This window comes from Lissotriton helveticus, chromosome 8 (assembly GCF_964261635.1).
Source record: "Lissotriton helveticus chromosome 8, aLisHel1.1, whole genome shotgun sequence".
NCBI classification, from domain to species: domain Eukaryota; kingdom Metazoa; phylum Chordata; class Amphibia; order Caudata; family Salamandridae; genus Lissotriton; species Lissotriton helveticus.
This window is the reverse complement of record NC_136069.1, coordinates 1,008,009,473-1,008,033,799: the sequence shown is the minus strand read 5'-3', so window position 1 is coordinate 1,008,033,799 and position 24,327 is coordinate 1,008,009,473.

The window sequence follows — 24,327 nt, the reverse complement described above, 5'->3', positions numbered from 1 at the left end:
CAAATCACATTGTGTAGATGAGGTTTAGACCTGTCCAGGGAGACATAGGAGGTCTGGCCTTTGTTCAAGAGTGCAGTGGACATGACTCACTTCGTTGGTAGGCCTGCACATGTATTATCTCCTCTGAACTCTTCAACAAGCCTAAATTTCATCTGCAACCCTGAGTAGGCCTCACCTCAAACAAACCTCTGGAAAGGCCACACCTTATCGGCATCCTGAATCAATCATTTAAAATGTTAGGGGCAGATTTATGATGGCCGTGCGCCTCTTTTGCGCCGCCGTTGCGTCACTTTTGTGACGCAGCAGCGGTGCAAAAGATGCACCATGTTGCAAGATAGGCCTCACTTCATCTGCAACAAGATACCGTCAGTTTAAACTGTATACATTTAGGACTGTGTAGGGGGCATGGAGAAGCTGAGGCTTCTGTAAGTGTCAAATTTGTTGCATACAGTGCTCACCTTCTGCGTACTCTTTGATATGCTAGACTACATCTGCACAATGAGATACCTAAGCAAAGAAAACACAGGTGATGTGATTGTGAAATGAGCAAAAAAATTTGCATGTTTTTCAATTACATCACCTGTGTTTCCTAACATTACGAATCACATTGTGCAGATGAGGTTTAGGCCTGTCCAGGGAGACAGAGGAGGTCTGGCCTTTGTTCAAGAGTGCAGTGGACATGACTCACTTCATTGGTAGGTCTGCACATGTATTATCTCCTCTGTACTCTTCAACAAGCCTAAATTTCATCTGCAACCCTGAGTAGGCCTCACCTCAAACAAACCTCTGAATAGGCCACACCTTATCGGCATTCTGAACCAATCATTTAAAATGTTAGGGGCAGATTTATGATGGCCGTGCGCCTCTTTTGCGCCGCCGTTGCGTCACTTTTGTGACGCAGCGGCGGCGCAAAAGAAGCGCTATGTTGCGACATATTTACAACTTGATGCATCTAGGCAGATGTGTCACGCTGTAAAGTCCTGCGCCACATGAAACCTGCGTCAGGTTTCATGTGGGCGTTTTGTTGCAGGGTGGGCGTTCACTTCCATGAAAGCCCTGTAAAACTAACACAGTGAAATTTACAAGATTTCACTGAGTCAGCTTTATGGCATTGCTGAATCAAATCCTTACGCCTGTTTGAAACAGCCATAAGGAGTGACGCACCATGCAATGTGTGGCTTGCACCTGTGCATTGCAGGAGTCATGTCGCACTTGCGACGTGATTCCTGCAATGCGCCGCTTTTGCGGCACAGATGCGTGACGCATCTGTGCTGTTTTTGCCCCATGTTGCTCCGCATTGTAAATGCGGCACACCATGGGTGGCAGAGCAGCGGCGCACGTTAACTGGTGCATCCCTGGGGATGTGCCAGTTAACATAAATCTGCCCCTTTACATTTCAGTATGAGCAGGGGACACAGAGTCGATGAGGCTTATCCAAGGTTAAGAAGAGATGAGTCCTGTTCACTGAAAACTTGGACATACGCCTCACCTCCTCAGCATCGCTGGACATGGCTAAATAATATCTGCAAAATGTTACTCTTGTTAAACAATTTTACTATTATAGTCTCTGAGATTTGTCTCTTACTCTGCAACATCTCATTGTTGTTCTCTTTCTTTAAAGATAACGACAACATCAACCATGAGTGATAATGAGCAATCTGTTGATCTCGATCTTATCATTGAACTTGTCATTGAAACGTCAGTGGAAGTAGATCCCTTGGATGATTTATATCCAGTGGATGATGAAGAATATGATGAGGATGCTGATTTGTCGGAATTGTATGACATAGGGTGGGCAGCTGACCTGCTCGAGCCTATTACACTATAAAGACTTTTAAAAATATAAGTTACTGGAAATGAAAAGTAACCATGTTAACCATTTAATTTAAAATTAAATACAACTTCAAAAACAGCTTGTGTGAAGTGTCTTTAATAAAATAGTGAAATATGCTAATAAAATTAGTTCAGATTCACATATAAAAGAGCACAGGTCAAATGTAGAAGCATTCCATTTCTTTGCTACTATTTGTGAGTTTTAAATTTGTCAATGCACTAAAAAATTTTGTATGTAGAATTGAGAACTAGTGTGTTAATTTTATTTACTGTTTGATAATAGTGGTTAATAAAATTTTTTATTATATTTTACCACAGATTCAACTGCAGATCATTTCAAAATTACAACATGCCTTCGAGGCAAAGGAGGAGAAAGGCTACAAAACGTCAAACACAGCAGCTTACTACATGCTTGCAGCAGTCCTCTACAATAAAAACTCGTCAAGTCACCAAAAAAGCTCCGGGTAAGACAACTAAATCTTTCCTAAGAAACATTTCCAGAAAAAAAAGTATCACTACAGAACATGTTTTAGTCCAGAAGAAGAGAGTCAATTTAAACAGGAAGGAAAGGCCCCTTAATAAAGTTAGTGGAAGAGCAGGAGAAAACTCTGTGAGTGCCGGTAGAAGGCACAATCAATTTAGGGACATTCGTACACGAATGTTCCGCAACAGGATAATTGTAAATTTGATGAAAAATGTAAAGAAAGGTCAACAGAAACTGGCATTTTATAAGAAAAAGAAAATTGTTGAGAAAATTATTGATCAGGCTTTGGAAATGAAGCGAAAGTTATTTATTTTGGTAATCAATAGAATTAGGAAACTAAACAAGGCAATTTATGAATTCAAAACAAATAGTAGATGGAAGAGAATAGTTAATCGTATAAATTTGTGTGAAGTATTTTCAGGAGAATGGATGCATAGTTCCAGTTGTGAGGCATTTTTCAATGAGGAGAGTTACTTCCAGGACAATGATTTGGTGCATGCAGTTGACACCAGTGGTCGAGCATATGAGGTGAAATATGGTTGTCCAGTTGAAAAAGAAAAACTTGTGTCAACAGAGGCAGAAGAGGTGTTAGGTGATGAAGTTTTAGGAAGACGTCCTAAGGGTCCAGTGTACACCTGGAAGTGTAGTAGTATTTGCAGTGTGCGACAGGATTCCATCAATTTGATTTGTGATTTTGTACTGACATTTAATAAGAAAAGTTTAAAACAGAAAATGAAGTTGTTGCAGGAATTAGATCCATGCAGAGTGAGAGAAGTGACAGGTTTACATGGTCATTCACTGGCTTGCCTTTCCAGGAGAGTATGCCAGAGTGTTTTTCATCATTTCAGGATGCTAGCAGTCCATCATAATAAAGTGAAGAAATTAGTGAGAATGTTGTATTTTGCTAAGAGTCCAGCAATTAAGCTTAAACAATTAAGCAGTGCTCTTTTGCATGGTTCTGAAGTAGATGTGAAGAATATTTGTGAAGAAATTGAGTTTTGTTACTTTGCAAGTAAAGAGGAGAATGTTGAAATTGACCCAGAAGAAGAAGGTAATGTGGAAGAGAGTGTACAGGTTTCCAGTACAGATAATTTCCAGAGGGAAATTGCGACGTTTGAGGTGAAATCAAGTGAGAGGCCTAATTTCACTTGTGTGTGTTGTCGACGCACTTATTATAAGAATCAGACTAAGTTAGTGGATTTATATGCAAAAAGTGAAAGGGAAAATAATAGTGAATGGAAGGATTTCGCAACATACTTGATGGTAGAAAATTGTTTTGATTTGGGATCAGATCAACGTGTGTGTACTTATTGTTGTAACAAATTAAATCAAAACCGGATGCCTGCTAGAGCGGTTCATAATAATCTGGAATTGGTTGACATTCCTTCTGAATTGAAGGATTTAAATACTTATGAATCTATTTTGATTCAAAGTGTCCATCCCTTTCAGGTTATTGTACGAATGGAGCCAAAGACAGGGAAATTGCCTCCATCAGATTTACAGAGAGGATTAAAGGGAAGAGTTGTTTATTTGCCTCTAGATTTGAAGAAAAACATTAATACAATTGGAGTAGAGAAAGTGGAAGAGGAACCTCTGGTTATCTTAGTTAATGGGGTACCGACAAAGAGTAAGAAAATCTGGCAAGATTTAGTGGATGTTAGGAAAGTCAAAAAGGCAACATTGTATTTGATGAAAAACAATGAGTACTACAAGAATGTATGTGTTGCAGAAGAGGAAGTAAGTGAAGAAGAGGACAGCGGTTTGTGTGCTGGACAAATTGAGAAAGTAGAAGCCTCTAAAAATGAAGAAATATATGAACATTATAGTGTTCATCCTTTGCATTCCAAGGAAGTCATGGGGAATGCTATTGAGTTGTTTCAAATGAAACAAGCCAAAGGGAGTCCCATTAGTGTTTGGGAGGAAAGTTTGGAAGCTCGGTGTTTCCCACAGCTATTTCCAACAGGTCAAGGAGGAAGATATGATGAGCGACCTGATCAAATTCCTGCTTCTGAATACCGGACTTTACGATTGTATGCAGAAGATCCTAGGTTTCGTCAATGCATTCCCTATTTGTTTCATCTACTGTTTGAAAGTGATCTGTCTGGACTGTCATATGCAGTGAACCACATCTTGAAACGTGGTGTACAGATGCAAAATATCTCGGCAAGGGACTTTATGGATAAAGTCAATGTGCAAGACAGTATTTTGGATTCTCACCTGATTAATCTCATGGCATGTCAGCGTGGTACTAATGAGTACTGGTACCGTCGTCATGGTGATTTAAAATGTATGCTGAGGAACTTAGGAACTCCCACATGGTTCCTCACTCTCAGCTGTGCCGAGTATGGCTGGGAAGACTTACTTGAATTTCTACGAGAGGCAAATGGAAACATTGAAAATATCGAATTCAAGACACCCGGAGAACTGTGCTCTTTAGATCCAGTGAATGTATGCAGGTACTACTATGATGTCTTTCATCATGAACAAGAAAAATCCACCTCTTGGAGAGGTGTTGGATTTCTTCTGGAGAAAGGAGTATCAAGCAAGTGGTGCTCCTCATATACATATGCTGCTATGGATCAAAGATGCACCCACATTTGGAACAGATCCGGATGACTTAGTGATGAATTTCATAGAACAGTATTCTACATGTGCTGTTCCAAAGACAAAGGAAGAGAAAAGCCTAAGAGAACAAGTTTTACTCTTTCAAAGCCATCGTTGTGGAAAGTACTGTCGTCGTAAATTCAGAAACAAGGACAAGTTCTACACAAAATGTTGTTTCAGCTTTCCACGACCGGTGATTTCTAAAGGAAGAGTGAACAGTTTGATGTCTTCGCTGCGACATAATGTGACGAGGAAATCACCCAAAAATACATACAATTTGAAAAGAAACGAAGAGTCCAAGTACATCAACGACTACAACCCAGTGATTTTGTCCATGTGGAATGCTAACATGGATATACAGTTTGTGGCTGATAACTGTATGGCTGTGGCTCGGTATGTAACATCTTACATCACAAAAAAAGAAAAGACAGAATTGAAGGATATGTGGGAGGACATTTCCCATGAAAAGAGCCTCAGTAAGAAGTTGTACAGTTTCAGTCTGAAGATGTTGTCGCATCGAGAAATCGGAGCTTACGAATGTTCTGACCGGTTATCTTCAGCAAGTCTCTATGCCAAATCTAGGAGTATCATTTGGGCGAGTCTTGGTCTTGCTGCAACACGTAATCGAGTTCTGAAACCTGTACGGGAAATTGAGTATTTGGCGGAAAAGGAGCCAAACAGTACAGATATTTTGAAGACCAACATGTTGGATACATATTATCCAAATAGAAGCAGTCACCTCGAGAATGTTTGTCTGTATGAGGTTCTACAAAATTACATATTCAAGAGGAACATCAAAGAAGATATTGATAAAGGAATGTATGCTGTAATTGGAAGTGAGGGATGTCTGGTCAAGCAAAGAAAATGCCAATTGGTAAATCATCGAAAATTGAGTGGCGAATCTCCTGAAAGAAAAGAGTTTTTCTATTTAGCTCTTTTGCAACTTTTCAAGCCTTGGCGTGCAGAAGAGGAACTGCTTGGAGATTTCCTCTGTTACGAAGTCTCTTTCAATGCAGCCAAGGAGACCATAGAATGTCCTGTTTTTCCAAAATATCTAGAAATGTTGAATGCAGAAATTGAGCAGGAAGCAACAATTGCAGCCGAGATTGCTAGAGACAGTTCTCAGGACAGTCAGGACAGTCAGAGTTCTGTTTCATTGAGTCAGGATCCACTAGGAGGACCAGTTATCAAAAATGAAGCTGCCACTGCCATGATTGAAGTGGAAAGAGCCATGGCACATGCTCAGGAGGATGCGGTTAACTTAGAAGATTTGGAAAGACAACTCAACGTTGAGCAGAGGAAAATATATGACGAAGTTACAAACCAAATTGATCATGGATTAAGTCATGAGAAGAAAGAGTGCTCATGTACGTCGTTGAAGCCTGTCCGACTGTACATGAGTGGAGAAGCAGGAACTGGAAAAAGTTTCCTCATTAAAGCAATTTCATGTTATTTGCAGAAAAGGACTGAGTCATCGCTGTCTTGTGTTGTCACCGCTCCAACTGGAATTACTTTGCATCGTCTACTGATGCTGCCAGTGGAGCATGATAACAAATTACAATACCACAAGTTATCTGGAGATGCTTGTTGTGAAGTTTTAAGAGTCTTGAGGAAAATGAAACTTCTTATCATTGACGAAGTAAGCATGGTTTCCAATGTCATGCTTGCCTTTGTGCATTTGAGAATGCAAGAAGTTCTTAAAACAGAGTATGATGTGTTATTTGGTGGCAAACACATCATTGTTTTCGGTGATCTTCTGCAGCTGACACCAGTGAAAGGACAACCAGTGTTTAAACTACTTACACATGAAGATACCAGGAAGTGCCTAGGGAGCATTGGCAACGTTAACATATGGTTAAACTTCAATTATGCTGAACTGCGTGAAAATATGCGTCAAGCGAAGGATGAAGATTATAAGAATATTCTACAAGATGTTAGTATCGGAAAAGGTGACCGAGCATGGGAAAGAAGCTTTACATGCACGATTACTGACAAATTTGTATCCAGAAGAAGACGTTCTGCCAGAGAATATTTTTCGGAAAATTATTGAGAAGAAATCTGGAATATGTTTGATGCCAACTTTTGCAGAATGTGCCATCTTCAACAACAAAATGTTGAATTTAGAAAACCAAGAGATTGTGAAACTGCAAGCTATTGACAGAATAGAGCATATGGGAGCAACAATAATTTTGTCTGAGAATTTGAAATCTAAATTGGATTCATTAGAGAAGACTATATCTAAAACTGCTGGTTTTGAAAAGACTCTGAATGTGTGCTTAAATTGCCGTATCATTTTGAGAAGGAATTTACATGTTGAAAGAGGTCTGGTAAATGGATCAATGGGTAATGTTGTTGATTTTGAGAAATACAGAAATAGAGATGGAATTGAATTTTTAAAAATTAAATTTGATGGCATTGAGGAAGTACAACTAATTGGTCGTTGCTCTGCTAGGTTTTTGCTTGTAAAAGACTTATATGTTCGCCGTCAGCAGTTTCCTGTTTGCTTGGCATATGCGGTGACAATCCATAAATCGCAAGGTTTAAGTGTAGACAGTGCATTGGTGAAAATTGGCAGTTCTGTGTTCAAGGAGGGTATGGCATATGTGGCATTGTCACGAGTCAGAACTTTATCGGGATTGTACTTGATTGAGTGTGATGTCACAAACATTTGTGCGGATCTAGATTGTGTTAAGGAATACAATAGGTTAAGAAGAGAGTATGCGCCACATTTGCCTCAATATCCTTTGTTTGAGAAACGTGTGGTAGGCCGGAAACGAACAAATGTGACCAATAGTAGGGAGGTTGTAGCAAAAAGACGAAAAGTCGATGAACCCGAAATTATAAGCAGAAAGAAAATGGATTCTGTTGAAGATGTTGTTGGTTTTCAATTTGAAAATAGTTCTGGTGTGAACTGCTATGCTAATGTAGTGGTTAATGTTGTCTTTTCTCTAGAAACTTTAAAAGAACAGATTGTGATCAATTCGGATCAAAGTTTTTGCTGTTTATTGAATTCTGTGTTAGAGAAATGTAGCACTGATAGAACAAAAATAGAAAGTGTGTCTGAAATTCGAAATCTGTTAGACAAATGTTCAGGTCAAACGCAATTCTCTCAAAATATTCAGCAAGATTGTCAGGAGTTTTTAATGTATATGCTTGATGTATTGCAAGATGAAGGTGTAGATGTAGATCATCTGTTTGGCCTTTCTTATAAATGGCAGCATGACTGCGAGAACTGTAGGGTATCAAGTACTACTAGTGTAGACTCAGAAAGATTTATATATTTAATTTGCCAGACAGTAAATCAGTGTCCTTTAATAAGCTAGTAAAAGCAGCCGATCAAAACATGGAGTGTAGCCAATGTAACTCTGCAATGCTGTCCACATTATTTATACGAAGTTATGGCCAGTATGTCATTTTAATGTTCCAACGATGTAGACCTGATTGAACGAAATTGACAACTTTAATTAAAAATTTTGTGGCTTCGCAGTTGTCAATATCAGGAAGGACTTTTGTAACTGCAGCAATTATATATCATGACGGTCCTTCAACAACATCAGGACATTACACAGCATATTTGAAGTCTAGAAACGGCTGGTCATTCTGCAATGATTCTGTTTTAACTTTTAAAAAAAAATTGCCTTTTGACCTTAAAAATTCTTACCTGGTGTTTTTACAACCAAAATTTTAGGGAAAGAATCTCGGGATTTGCTCTGAGGAATTTCAAGAGGTTCTAATGGCTCCTACACTATTTGGCCTTGAGGATAAGTGTAGTACAGAATGAAAAGTTATTTTTGAGTTTTAAGTAGTTCCTGAAAAAAAGAAGATTTTCTTACAGAAAGTGGTGGGCACGGATTAGTTAAAGGACAACAGAGTATTTCCCAAAGCAAACGGTGTTCTTACCATAACACTTGACGTCATGGAAAAATAACTGCACTTTGAATGAGTTCTGAAAAACTATTTCTTTTAATAAGCTAATTCGAGCAGCCAATCAAAACATGGAGTAGAGGTAATGTAAGTCTGCAATGCTGTCCACAATATTTGTACAAACCTTTGGTTATAATGTCATTTTAAAATTCCAACTATATAAACCTGATGAAAGTAAGTTTTCAACTTTAATTACAAATGTTGTGGCTACACAGTCGTTGATTTTAGGAAGAACATTTGTAACTGCAGCTATTATATGACATCATGGTCCTTTGACAACATCCGCTTATTACACAGCTTATTTAAAATGTAAAAAAAGCTGGTGTTTCGGAAATGATTCCCATTTGACTATGAAACAATGTTGCCTTTTGACTTAAAATATTCTTACTTTGTGTTTTCAGAAGAGAGAATTTAGGGTAGGTAACTGGCCTATAATGATTCTAGGAGTTGATATAATTTTATGTACTGTTTTAAATTGCTTTGTGATTAATAGTGATCAAGAGAATTAAATAATTGTAGTAGTCATAGAGGTAGTGTAAGTGTGCCTCATAGTAATCAGTATCAGTGTCATAGTGGAGAAGTGTGGCTCACTGGTTAGAGGTGGCAGACCCGTAAGCAGAGAACGGCACGGGACCAGGGTTCGAATCCCGACCCTCGTGGACCAGGGTCAGCGGACTCGATAATTCTCGCCTCGGTGCCTACTCTAGTCAGAAACCACACTCTGCAACTCTGGGCATCAGCTTGCCTCATCTTCACAACGGCCCCCCCAGACCGCCAGGGATGCTTGGTCGCACCTTAGAGATACCCATCAGGGACCATCTCTCAGGGTGAGCCAGGACGGGTTCCCCAGCGGTCGAAGCGTGGAGATACTCCTCCGGGAGTCGATTCCTAGCGCTATATAAACCCGCAATTAATTAATTAATTAATTAATAGGAAATGTGGAACATGAGTGAGCAAGAAGGGTGAGATATTACTAGTACAGGATTGTGAAAGTGATCTTGAACGTTTTCTTTCTGAAAGTTGTGGAAAAAGAAAATGACGGGATTTGCTTAGAAGAATTCCAAGAGTTATAAATGGCTCTTACACTATTTGGCCTTGAGGAGAAGTGCGGTAGAGAGCGAGAAGTCATTTATTGTATGTAACATATTTGTCAAAACGATGGAGCTTTTCTTTCAGAAAGTGGCGGGCAGAAAATAATAACAGCACAACAGAGTATAAGCTGTTCATAGGACATCCTTCGACGTCATGGAAAGTAAGTTACTTTTGAGGAGTTCTGATTTCTGATTGGTTATGTTATATGGGTTTTTTAAACACAATCATTTTGATTGTGGTTTTTTTCCCTGCTGTTATATGATGAATACCTTCAACTCACTGTTTTTAGTGAAATTTGATATATTCTGAGAACAGCAAAAATAAACCATTTAACCATTTAACATGTATAATTAATTCTGTACTTTTTACTACCTTCTATCAATCCTCTTTACATACTCACATTGCCTTTTGTTTTATTCTCTTTCACCCTTGTTCTCTAACTCCACTTATCTATCAACCTTTGTTTCCCTATTCCAACTCTGCTTTTTTCTTTTCTCCCTTGCACTATTTTCCAGCTTTTAGACCTTCTGCTTTGCTTGTCTTTTCCATCTTTCCTCCCTTTGTTTACTAAATTAAATATTTTTGGGTTCTCCTTTTTTGGTGCAATCAGTTAGCATAACTCACCCTCACTCATTTATCTTTCTTTGTTGCCTCACTCAGTCTGTATTTGACACTCTTTCCTTCACTTCCTCTGTCTCCTCTCTCCATACACACTCTTTTCCTTATTCACCCTTTCCTTATATAGTTTATCTTACTCACTTTCTTTTAGTAGCTTACACAACTTCAATTTAGTTTTCTCTTCTATCCTTCTTTTCTGTCACTGAAAGTATCTTCCTTTTTTTTCTCTTATTAATTTACTCAATTACAATTTCTTTTTGTCTCTGACTGTCTATCACCGTTTCTTTCTCTTTTTTTTCTGCATGTTTATCTCTAACTTTATTTCTTTGTAAAATTGGATGATTTTCAATCTTTTCCCTTGTCTTTTCTAATTTTTAAATACATGTTTTAATATTTTTCAATTTTTTGTTCTTTCTTTCACAGATTGAAAGTATAAAAATAACAAGTGACTAAGTTATTGACAATTATAAGGTAAGTGTTTTGTACTCTTTTCGTTACATTTCTATCACATTTAACTTCTATTAGTTCCACTGCTTCATTTCATTAAACCCTCAGTTTCCTGCCTTTGCTACTTCCCTCATTCCTTTTTCTATTACTTACTTACTCTACTCCTTCCACTCCTTTTCTCAGTCCCTCTGTTCTCATAGTTCCTCACTCCTGTTCACTCACTCCGTCTCTATTACTCTCACTGTCTCTGACTCATCACTCTTTCACTACTTGTTCATTATGCTTTCTCCCTGTAGTTCAAGCACACTATGTTATTTACATTTCTTTGCTGTTTCAATTATTCCTTTTCTGTCACTTCTTCTTTTCTGCTGTCTGTTTTTTCTCTCTGTTATTCCACATGTTTTAACCTTAGTCACTGTCATACATCTTGTTTTATTCCTATTTACTTTCGCTCACTGTTTTCTTAACACTTTCCCTCAGGGTTGTTCTGTTAGTCCGGTTCTATCCCTACCTATCCCTACCTCTCATTCCACATCCTTTACTGTTTTTCTTCTTAATTTGAACATTCACTCACATTCTCTAAGAAACTCTTGTTTATTATTCTTCTACTCTCCTTTTTTTCTTACACTTCCTTATCTATTTTGTTTTACTCAATTATACCCTCTTACATCTTTTCTTTGGTAAATAGATCTATTAAACAGTATCTCTGTGTTACTCCCTCTAGCTGTCTTTCTTTTAACATTACTCTCTGTTTCCTTCCCTTATAATCACTCTTCCTTTTTTTAAAAAAAAAAAAAAATTCTGTTTCGTTCCGGTTCGCGTACCGGCGCGCGTACCGGGAAGCGAATCAAAAGAAATAGAGGTTGCCAGAGTGCTAAACATTCTAGCAATTTTTTATAAATGGGAGGCAGTTCTGAAAAGAACTTTTTTTTATTGTTTTTGTTGTTTTATATTTTTTTTTAATTTTTCTGAACATTTTTTTACTTTTTTTGTATTTTTTGAACGGTTTTATATTTTTTTTGTTTTTTTGGGGGGGGAATGAAAATCAATCATTATAAAGGGCTCAACAGGAGCAACAAAAAAAAAGATAATTTATTTTCTGGGGCGTTTTGGACATTTGTGATTTTCAATAGCTCTGTTGATTAAATTTATGCTACTCTCCCTATAGCAAATTAATTTGCCGCAAAAAATGCAGACTTGCTTCACGACCCCGAAGTTCATCTGAATGTTTGGGACCGTCTCCCTCGCCTCTGGTCACTGCCTCTTCAGTTGATGTACTGGTCACAGGAGGGGGGTTTTCCTGCAGGTCACGTACCTGCGCAGCACTATAATTTATAGGGTGCCACCTCTCCATGTGCCGATGCATGGTGTAATTACCAAAGCTGTACTTCTTATCAGTCCCTCTGGACAGAGCTTTGTCACAGATCAGGCATGTGACGTAGCGGGCATTTACTTTCTTTTGGCCCCGGGGAAATGTATAGAACTGCCAGATATAACTATCCTTCACATGGGACCTCCTTGGCTCTTCAGGCAAAAACTGTCTCCTCCCTTGCTCCTCTTCCTCTTCTTCCTCTTCTTCCTCCTCTTGATTAAGGATGACCTGAGGAGGTGGTCCTTCCTTCCTAGGAGGTGGTGGTGGTGGTGGGGGTGCACCAGCTGCAGCTACTAATGAAGCCATTTCTTATCAATCAAAATAGGTCTTCCTCTCACAAAGTTGAAAGTCAGAGTGAGAAAAAAGGTGGGGGCTTTCATCATTTGGGAAAAAAAAATGTTCTAAACCAATGAAAAGTGTTATTTTTAGGTCACATGACCTAGCCTTACATCATTAGGAAACCAAAAGTGAAATGAACCAATGAAAAGTTTTATTAACAAGTCAAATGACCTGTTACGCTTACGTTACGCGCTCCGCGCTGCGCCCCGGATCGCTTCCGGGGTGCTGCGCTTCGTGCCTCAGTTCGCGCTCCGGAGCACTTCCGGGTGCGCTAACGCGGCACGTCATAAGACGCATTACGCGACAACGCGATACGTCGCGCTTACGCGACGCGTCACGATGTTGTTTTCTAACGCGGCAGTTGCGCAAACGGAACGTTTACCGGTTCGTGGACCGGGTCGCGCCACCAAATTGAGCTAACGGGAAGCTACCCGGTGCGCGGACCGGTAGCGACACAAAAAAAAAAAATTTAAAAAAAATATATACTTAAAAAAATTGTATTAAAAACATATAAAATATATTTTTCGATTTAAAGAAGAATACATTTTAACGCTTTTGGTATTTGCTATTAAAAAACCATTGCAATTCACTGAAAAAACAATAGGTTATAGACCATATATAGTTAGGAATTAGCATTTACAAAACCTTGAAAATTCACTGAAAAAAACATAGGTTATACACCATATATAGTTAGGAATTAGCATTTACAAAACCTTATTTTACTCACACAAAACCATTGAAATTCGCATATATAGTTAGGTGCACTAACTATATATCGCGCACCCGCAATCCACTGCTGATCATGTCACATATTACATCATTCATGACATGGTCAGTGACATCACTGATGACATCACTGATGACATCTCAAATGACATCACTGATGACATCACTGATGACATCTCAAATGACATCACTGATGACATCACTGATGACAACATCCAGTGACTGTATGTTTCTGTAAAGTTAAAATATGTCTTACATATTGAAGAATGAGGGGATTTATAAGTGTCTGGATGAAGGATTTAGTAGGTGCATGACTGACTGTATGAGTGAGTGATTAAATGTGTCTCACTGAGTGCATGGGTTAGTGACTAAACTGTCTTAATTTGTGCATCAATATATCTGTTGTTCTGTAAACGGCTTCATGTGTTGATCAGTAGCTATATGAGTAACTAGAGGGAGAGAGAAGTGTGGCTCAATGGTTAGAGCGGCAGACCCTGATGCAGAGGTCTAGCCCGGGACCAGGGTTCAATTCCCCGCCTCGGCGGGTCTTGGGCTCAAAAATTCCACGGACCTGATAATTCTCGCCTCGGTGCCTATTCCAAACATGGAGTCCCACTCTGCAACTCTGGGCAATAGCTTGCTTAATCTCCACAACGGCCCCCACAATGCTAAGGATGCCTTGCCTCCACCTTGGGGGTGCCCAGGAGTGGACACCTCACAGGGAAAGCCAGGATGGGTTCCACAGCGGTATTCGTACAAGCGCCTTGAGACCCTTGCGGGTGAGTAGTGCGCTATACAAGTATCAATTTACATTTATATATGGGTTATTGATTGGTTACCCAAGTATTTGTATGGGAGACTGAGTGTGTGTGTGGGTGGCTGGGAGGTGTATGACTCTGTGCATAGATGTGTGAGCAGTTGATTCACTAGATGTATGGGTTCAAAAGTGCATGTGGAAACAGCTGTATGAGCGGTTGACTGTGTACATGAGTGTATTGGTGAGTGAATGGATATCTCAGTGCTACATGTCAAAGTAAGTACATATGTAAAACACAGTACATTTGAGAGTTGGCATATATAAATAACTGTGCATAAGAGCCAGTGAATGTGTGAGTGGCTGTATGGATCATTGTGAACTTGTATCCGGGATTGTATAAGAGTGTAAATATGTGTTAGTATATGTTTGAATAAGTAAGGTGTGTATAACTGTATAGTTGAGAAAATGGAGGTGTGATTGATTCTTTGCATGACTGACTAGGTGTGTGTGTAACTTCATGGATGAGTGAAAGTCTGTGAGTGTCTGTTTACACTGAGTATATCTAAGGTTATATTAGAGTCTGAAGAGGTTCATCGTATTATCACAGGAATGATGTCATCAGTGATGTGATCAGTAATGTCAAATAAGATGTCATCAGTGATGTCATCAGTGATGTCATTTGAGATGTCATCAGTGATGTCATCAGTGATGCCATTTGAGATGTCATCAGTGATGTCATCAGTGATGTCACTGACCATGTCATGAATGATGTAATATGTGACATGATCAGCAGTGGATTGCGGGTGCGCGATATATAGTTAGTGCAACTAACTATATATGCGAATTTCAATGGTTTTGTGTGAGTAAAATAAGGTTTTGTAAATGCTAATTCCTAACTATATATGGTGTATAACCTATGGTTTTTTCAGTGAATTTTCAAGGTTTTGTAAATGCTAATTCCTAACTATATATGGTCTATAACCTATGGTTTTTTCAGTGAATATATATATATATATATATATATATATATATATATATATATATATATATACATATATATATATATATATATATATATATATATATATATATATATATACATATATTTTTTCAGTGAATATATTACCTACTGGCGGTTGCCAGTAGGTATATATAGTTAGGATTTTTTCTCTATGGGTTTTTTGAAAATTCTATGTCTAATAACTTTGGCGTTTGTGGACGGAATTGGCTGAAATTTTCAGGAAAATGGCACATTTTGTTTCTGAGCAGCCCCTAAAAATTGGGGGGGGGTTCGTCCAGGGGGGGTCGAGAAAAAAGGGGGGTCCCAAAACGTGTTTTTAACATTGAGTTTTCCATAGGGCGGTTGGCCTCACTTTTAGCCCGAATGGCTGAATGGATTTGCACGAAACTTGGCAAAATTGTAGGGACTGGTAGCCCGATGTGCCTTTTGTAGGTCTCAATATATGTGCTACAGTGGATTTTGAGAAATTAACGTTTAAAAAAAGATATATATCTGTAACAGCGGACCGGGCAGCGCTCCAGGACGCGTACTTTTCGCGCAACGGAGCTTTGTGAAGCGAAGCTGATTGGTTCTCCGGCGTCTGTCAACATTCCAAACAGTCCGTAGCGGCCGCCATCTTGTCTCTCGGTAGGATCGAGAGACAAGAGGAGGCCAAAGCGAAGGGGCAAATGACCATAAGGGGGAATAGTAGATCCTCGCTGACCCCCTAGGTTTGATGTGGAGGTTTTAAAAGGGCCCCGCAGGGCAAAAAAAAAAAAAATAATAATAATCGAACGGCTGAATGGATTTGCACGAAACTTGGCAAAATTGTAGGGACTGGTAGCCCGATGTGCCTTTGCTAGGTCTCAATATATGTGCTTCAGTGGATTTTGAGAAATTAACGTTCAAAAAAAGATATATATCTGTAACAGCGCACCGCTTCGCGTACTTTTCGCGTTACGGAGCTTTGCGAAGCGAAGCTGATTGGCTCTCCGGTGTCTGTAAACATTCCAAACAGTACGTAGCGGCCGCCATCTTGTCTCTCGGTAGGATCGAGAGACAAGAGGAGGCCAAAGCGAAGGGGCAAATGACCATAAGGGGGCATAGTAGATCCTCGCTGACCCCCTAGGTTTGATGTGGAGGTTTTAAAAGGGCCCCGCGGGGCAAAAATAAAAAAATAATAATAATAATCGAAGGGCTGAATGGATTTGCACGAAACTTGGTAAAATATTAGGGACTGGTAGCCCGATGTGCCTTTGCTAGGTCTCAATATATGTGCTTCAGTGCATTTTGAGAAATTAACGTTCAAAAACAAGATATATATCTGTAACAGCGCTCCGCTTCGCGGAGATAAAATTATATCTGTATTACCTAGCTGTTGCTAACACCAGTTAGCGATGGCTAGTAGGAGATAGCGACCATCTTGGGCCCCACTTTGCATGTGAGTGATATTTATCACTAATGACATGCAAAGTGGGCATGCCAAGATGTTAGCGACTGGAAACAGTCGCTAACATCGCTATCTCCTATTATCAACTTTTGGAAATATTCAAGATAAGCGCGAATATCTCCAAAAAGTAACAGCTGCCCTGAGCAGTTCTTAGCCATGTTATCCAATGGGAGGTGGATAACATGGCTAAGAGCATTAGCTCGGTGATGCATGAATATCGCTGAGTTTTCAGCGATATTAATGCATTGTGGTCGTTTTTTATCGTATTTGCGATAAACCTTGATAATAGCAAGGTTTATCTGCGATAATTTCTGACGGTAAAAAAATCTTTGCAATGCATCGTTAGGGATAAATATCGCTTAACTTTGGTAATATGCCCCAACGTCTGTTAACGTTCGATTCGAAGGAAATCAGGAAGTGTTGAAAAACATTGTCTGCGCCATCTTGTCTTTTTTCAAATGCCACACTTTTGTCGTGCACGGCAGCCATTTTAGATGCCTTGACCAGACCCACTCTGTGCACGCTGTCGATCCTTAGCATGGCTCCCCACCCTCGCAAGCATCTCACCCAGGCAGTGGTCACCCCCGCTCTCTGTCTTATGCATGGGTAATAAACCTCCCCCCATCTGCGCTGCTCTTCCCTGAGAATCACACCCTGTGCCCGCCCGACACCTCCCTTTCGCCCTATTCACTACCGCACCCTCTGACACTCCTTTTCCTCTGTGTCCGATTGTCCAGGCCGGTCCTAGGCTATCAGCTAGCCCTGCAGATGTAGTTTATGGCCACAGCTGTAAAGAATCACCCCTCTTCAAAGGAGTTATAGTAGATCAAGGCCCACACTCGATGAGATCCGTCACAGCAGAAGCGTTGCTATTATCTGAAAACCATCCTGTATTGTGATTGGGGAGGGGACCGAGCGTGAAGCGGAAGATTCCAGGGATGACTCTTTGTACATCAAAGTTTTTACAATTATGTGTCACATTAAAAATATATAGCACTCCGACAAAGTAGTAAGATTATAAAACTTTAATAATTTATAAATATATACAAAAAAACAAAAATAGTAATAACATATAAACATTTTTAGGGAAAAACAACGAAGTAGCGGTCGGCTGTGCGAATAGTCCCAACGCAGCACAACGTCCAGATTTCCGGCGTGGGGCGTCGCGGGGGGTGGGTCATCAGTAGCAAACTGTTGTGCGAATAGTTCCAAGGCAGCAGAACGCGCCGAAATCTAGATGACACGAAAGTGATGTCTAGTAAGTTGCCACCCAGCAAATAACGGCGTGGGGCGTCGCGGGGGGTGGGTCATCAGTAGCAAACTGTTGTGCGAATAGTTCCAAGGCAGCAGAACGATGGCACCAAGGTGATGTCCAGTAAGTTGCCGCACTGGTTTTGGTATCCTACAATGCTGCTCCGAATAACGGCGTGGGGCGCCCCGGGGGAGGCGGCGTGAACGGGCCTCTCCAGGTGGAGTGTCATCTGTTGTAGTGGGGCGCCCCTTTACCGTTTCAGTTGCCATTCCGTCCGTTTTTGGTCCACTGTGTCAAAAGCCGCAATTCAGCTGAGTTGCGCCCACTCTTGCGGTGCAGCAATAGGCGGCTGTCACAGGACTCTCAAAATGGCGGCAGGCTCTTTCCTTTTTGGGCCTGGTCCACTGAAATGGCCCTGGGACACCTTGGAAATCGGACGCTTGTCTGCTAGGTCTTGGACCCCATTCTCGAAAGCGTCCCCTCCGCCTTGAGAATTCATCAAAAGTTTTGGGGGCCCCGACTCCTGCAGGCTTCTGGTGGGGAGCGGCTGCCATGATTGCTCGCGGAATGACCACGACGGAGCTACGAGATGGTGGTGCTCTCATGCTGACGCCAGTTTAGTCTGAAACATCCAGAAACAAGGTGGGGCTTTCATCGTTTGGGAAAAAAAAAAAGTTTTCATCCAATGAAAAGTGTTGTTTTTAGGTCATATGATCAAGCCTTCCATCATTAGGAAACCAAAAGTAAAATGAACCAATGAAAAGTTTTATAAACAAGTCACATGACCTGTTATGCGGCATAGGGTACAAAATGCGGAGAAAATACGTTGGCACGTGAGGCGGCGTCAGTAGCGGACCGATGTGCGAATAGGCCGAAGGCAATACAACGCGCCAAGATCCGGATGGCACCGAGGTGGTGTCCAGCAAGTTGCAGCACTGGTGTGGCCATCCTACAATGCTGAAAGTCGGCGTGGGGCGCCCCGTTGGCCTGTGAGTTTGCGTCAGTAGCGGACCGATGTGCGAATAGGCCGAAGGCAGCACAACGCGCCAAGATCCGGATGGCACCGAGGTGGTGTCTAGTAAGTTGCCGCACTGGTGTGGCCATCCAACAATGCTGAAAGTCGGCGTGGGGCGCCCCGTTGGCCTGTGAGATGGCGTCAGTAGCGGACCGATGTGCGAATAGGCCGAAGGCAGCACAACGCGCCAAGATCCGGATGGCACCGAGGTGGTGTCTAGTAAGGTGCACTGGTGTGGCCATCCTACAATGCTGAAAGTCGGCGTGGGGCGCCCCGTTGGCCTGTGAGTTTGCGTCAGTAGCGGACCGATGTGCGAATAGGCCGAAGGCAGCACAACGCGCCAAGATCCGGATGGCACCGAGGTGGTGTCTAGTAAGTTGTCGCACTTCTGTGGCCATCCTACAATGTTGAAAGTCGGCGTGGGGTGCCCCGTTGGCCTGTGAGATGGCGTCAGTAGCGGACCGATGTGCGAATGGGGCCAAAGGCAGCGCAACAATATTTTCTGACTGACACCACAAGGCGCTGAGATGCCAAGATCCGGATGGCACCGAGGTGATGTCTAAGTTGCGGACTGATGTGCGAATGGGGCCAAAGGCAGCGTAACAATATTTTTTGTATGGAAGATACCACTAGGCGTTGAGATGCCAAGATTCGGATGGCACCGAGGTGATGTCTAGCAAGTTGCTGTACTGGTGTGGTCATCCTACAATGCTGAAACTCGGCGTGGGTCGCCCCATTAGCCTGTGAGATGGCGTCAGTAGCGGACCGATGTGCGAATAGGCCGAAGGCAGCACAACGCGCCAAGATCCGGATGTCACCGTGGTGGTATCATAGTTGAGAGGCACTTCATCTGCAGTGGGGCGCCGAGATCCGGATGGCACCGAGGTGATGTCTAGCAAGTTGCTGTACTGGTGTGGTCATTCTACAATGCTGAAAGTCGGCCTGGGGCGCCCCATTAGCCTGTGAGATGGCGTCAGTAGCGGACTGATGTGCGAATGGGGCCAAAGGCAGCGCAACAATATTTTCTGAAGAGAAGACACCAAAAGGTGCTGACATTCCAAGATCCGGATGGCACCGAGGTAGTGTCTAGCAAGCTATGCAGTTGAGTTGTGTGCGCACTTGCGGCGAATAGGTCGAAGGCAGCATAACAATGTTTTTTGAAAAGAAGACACCACAAGGCGTTGAGATTCGGTTACCACCGAGGTGATGTCTAGCAAGTTGCCGCACTGGTGTGGCCATCCTACAATACTGCTCCGAATAACGGCATGGGGTGCCCGAAGGGGGGGGGAGCCGGCGTGAATGGGCCTTCCCAGGTGGAGGCTCGTCTGCTGTAGTGGGCGCCCCTTTACCGTTTCAGTTGCCATTCAGCTGAGTTTCGGCTGCTCTTGATGCTACAGCGACAGGCGGCTGCAAGAGGACTCTCAAAATGGCGGCCTGTTCTTTGGATTTGGGCCTGGTCCACTAAAATGGCCCTGGGACACCTTAGAACTCGGACGCTCGATTTTTTTTTCCTTTCCTGTACATGCAAAAAAAGGTAAATGCCCGGTACGTTACACGCTTCATCTGCCACGATGAACTCTCCAGAGGAACCGAAAAAAAATATAGTTGTGGTAACTATACCATGCATCGTCATATGGAGAGGTGGCACCAATTAATTATAGTGCTGCATAAAAGAGAGATTTGGAGGAGAACCCCTGACCTGCTAGTACATTCATCAAAGAAGTGGCACTGAGAGCTTCAGAGGCAAGGGAAACGGTCCCAAATATTTAGAAGAACTTTGGAAAGATTAAAATGACATGTTTAGATTGTGGCAAATTAATTTCATGTGGACAGATGAGTGTTACTCTAATAAATACAGCATATGAACATCATCATAGTCGATGGTTGGTAGAGACATTTTGACTATATCCTGGACCTGCCCGTCCTCGCCCAAAATGGCGCCGGAATAAATGGGACTCGTAACTCCTTGTTGTGTACTGGTTGCAGAACCTTGAAATCACGAGATACGTATGCAGTTTTGAAGCACATGGCGGGCGGGGACGAGAATTGATTGAATATTTCGACATCCCTATTGATATTAAGTTCTGATGTGTTATTGATTACTGTACTGTTGAAAGTTCAAATTAACGTCACCCATGGTACTTGCCCGCAAATGTATATCTAGATAATTTTATTGTAACTGGCCCTGTCGTATTTTAATTATAAAATGTACGTCCACCGATTCCGTAACTGTTAGACACCTTAGTTCTTGCAACCTAATGGCCCGCCCGTTACGTTCCTCTACAGTGTAAATGTCTATTCATCATATACGATTACAGTTTGCTCTGTGGCAGGCCCACGTGGTTATAGGCTCGTATTTGTATAATGAAATTTTCACAATAAAGGTTTTTAAAAGAAAACATGGTAGTAGTATATACATTGGTAAAGTTTTTAATAATAGTGACTGTTTTAGAATCATTAAAAGGCAAGTGAAATAAAGCAGACCAATTACATGAAGGGTAAAAGGTATAATACGAAGGAACGCAGTAAAGATAAATGGTCAAGGGCTGTTGTGTTTTCTATTCCTGCAACATAAAGTGATCGATAAGAATCTCATATTCAGGCGTATCGGCGACTAAGACAGCAGGTCGACCCTCTTTTGCTCAACGGCTCCGTCATGGGACGAAGAAACGCTCTTTTTCTCGAAAAAAGAATATATTTTACTTGCAGGACAGTTGTAAAATTTCCGGGAAAGTACATTAGCCTGGAACATTATAACATATATTTAAGAAAAAATAATGTTCGGAAGTAATGAAAAGCGTAATTTTTAGGTCATATGACCAAGCCTTTCATCATTACAATAAGAAAAGTAAAATGAACCAATGAAAAGTTTTATTAACAAGTCACATGACTTGTTATGCTTACGTTACGCGCTGCGCGCCCCGGATGACTTCCGGATGCGCTAACGCGGCGCGTCATATGACGCATTACGCGACAACGCAGGTACAGAATATAGTCAAAATGTCTCCACCAACCAGCGGTCGGAACACAACCCCTTTCAGCAGGCTAAATAGTTCTGTTAAATGACAACAGAAGGGACAGGCAACAAGAACCATCAGTCAAAGAGGGGAGGGCTAGTTCTTCTCTACCGGGTTACATTGGGGCGCTACCGGAACTGATCGAATTGGTAGTCTACAGTGTTTCTGGATGTTTCAGACTGAAGCTGGGGTTAGCATGAGAGCAGCACCATTTCGTAGCTCCGTCGTGGTCATTCCGCAACCAATCATGGCAGCCGTTCTTTATCGTTATTTTGGGCGGGGTGGGTGGCGGAGCCGAGCTGTTTTGCAGCCATCATTGTGTGGAGTTCAGTTCATCTCACTAGTTTTGTATTTGTCATGAGGGGTTGTTCCTAATGTTTCTATTTTAGCGAGGTCAAAAAGAGATCCCATTAGTGGCCTACTGATTTTGCTCGATTCCTTTTCTTTTTTTTTACACGATTTTTCGTTATCTGCAAAGACTAAACAGAGTATTGCGACTCTGTGTTTGTTTGTAAATAGAGAATGAACCAAAGAGAACTAATTCTAAAACAGTAAATACTTGGATAACAATCAATCAAATGGAGAGAGAAGCAGGCACGACGGATTACAACGGGGGCAAAGGCCTGCGTTAACTACCTTTCACTATCTGCAAAGAGAGAGTACTCCTAATAGAAATGAGGGGGGGGGCACCATTCAAAGCAGATCAGTGTGCATAAACACGAAAATGTTTTCACTTACCACGTACTTGACATTCGACAGCTTATGATATTTGCTATTAAAAAACCATTGAAATTCACTGAAAAAACCATAGGTTATAGACCATATATAGTTAGGAATTAGCATTTACAAAACCTTGAAAATTCACTGAAAAAACCATAGGTTATAGACCATATATAGTTAGGAATTAGCATTTAAAAAACCTTATTTTACTCACACAAAACCATTGAAATTCCATATATAGTTAGTTGCACTAACTATATATCGCGCACCCGCAATCCACTGCTGATCATGTCACATATTACATCATTCATGACATGGTCAGTGACATCACTGATGACATCACTGATGACATCTCAAATGACATCACTGATGACATCACTGATGACATCTCATTTGACATCATTCTTGTGCTAATACGATAAACCTCTTCAGACTCTAATATAACCTTAGATACACTCAGTGTATACAGACACTCACACACTGCCACTCATCCATGGAGTTCCTCACACACCCAGTCAGTCATGCAAAGAAACAATCTCACCTCCATTTCTTCAACTATACAGTTAAACACACCTTACTTATTGAAACATATACTAACACATATTTACTCTCTTATACAATCCCTGATACAAGTTCACAATGATCGATACAACCACTCACTCATTCAGTGGCTCTCATGCACAGTTATTTATATATGCCAACTCTCACATGTACTGTGTTTTACATATGTACTTACTATGACATGTAGCATTGAGATATCCATTCACTCATCAATACACTCATGCACACAGTCAACTGCCCATGTAGCTGTTTCCACATGAACTCTTGAACTCATAGACCAAGTGAATAAACTGCTCACACATCTATGCATAGAGTCACACACCTTCCAGCCACCCCCACACAAACTCAATCTCCCATAGAAATACTTGGGCAACCAATTAATAACACATATAGCCTCTCGTATAGCTAATGATCAACACATGCAGCAGTTTACAGAACAACAGACATAATGATGCACAAATTAAGACAGTTTAGTCACTAACCCATGCATTCAGTGAGACACATTTAATCACTCACTCATACAGTCAGTCACGTACCTACTAAATCCTTCATCCAGACACTTATACATCCACTCATTCTTCAATATGTAAGACATATTTTAACTTTACAGAAACATACAGTCACTGGATGTTGTCATCAGTGATGTCATCAGTGATGTCATTTGAGATGTCATCAGTGATGTCATCAGTGATGTCATTTGAGATGTCATCAGTGATGTCATCAGTGATGTCACTGACCATGTCATGAATGATGTAATATGTGACATGATCAGCAGTGGATTGCGGGTGCGCGATATATAGTTAGTGCAACTAACTATATATGGAATTTCAATGGTTTTGTGTGAGTAAAATAAGGTTTTTTAAATGCTAATTCCTAACTATATATGGTCTATAACCTATGGTTTTTTCAGTGAATTTTCAAGGTTTTGTAAATGCTAATTCCTAACTATATATGGTCTATAACCTATGGTTTTTTCAGTGAATTTCAATGTTTTTTTAATAGCAAATATCATAAGCTGTCGTTTGTCAAGTACGTGGTAAGAAAAAACATTTTCGTGTTTATGCACACTGATCTGCTTTGAATGCTGCCCCCCCCTCATTTCTATTAGGAGTACTC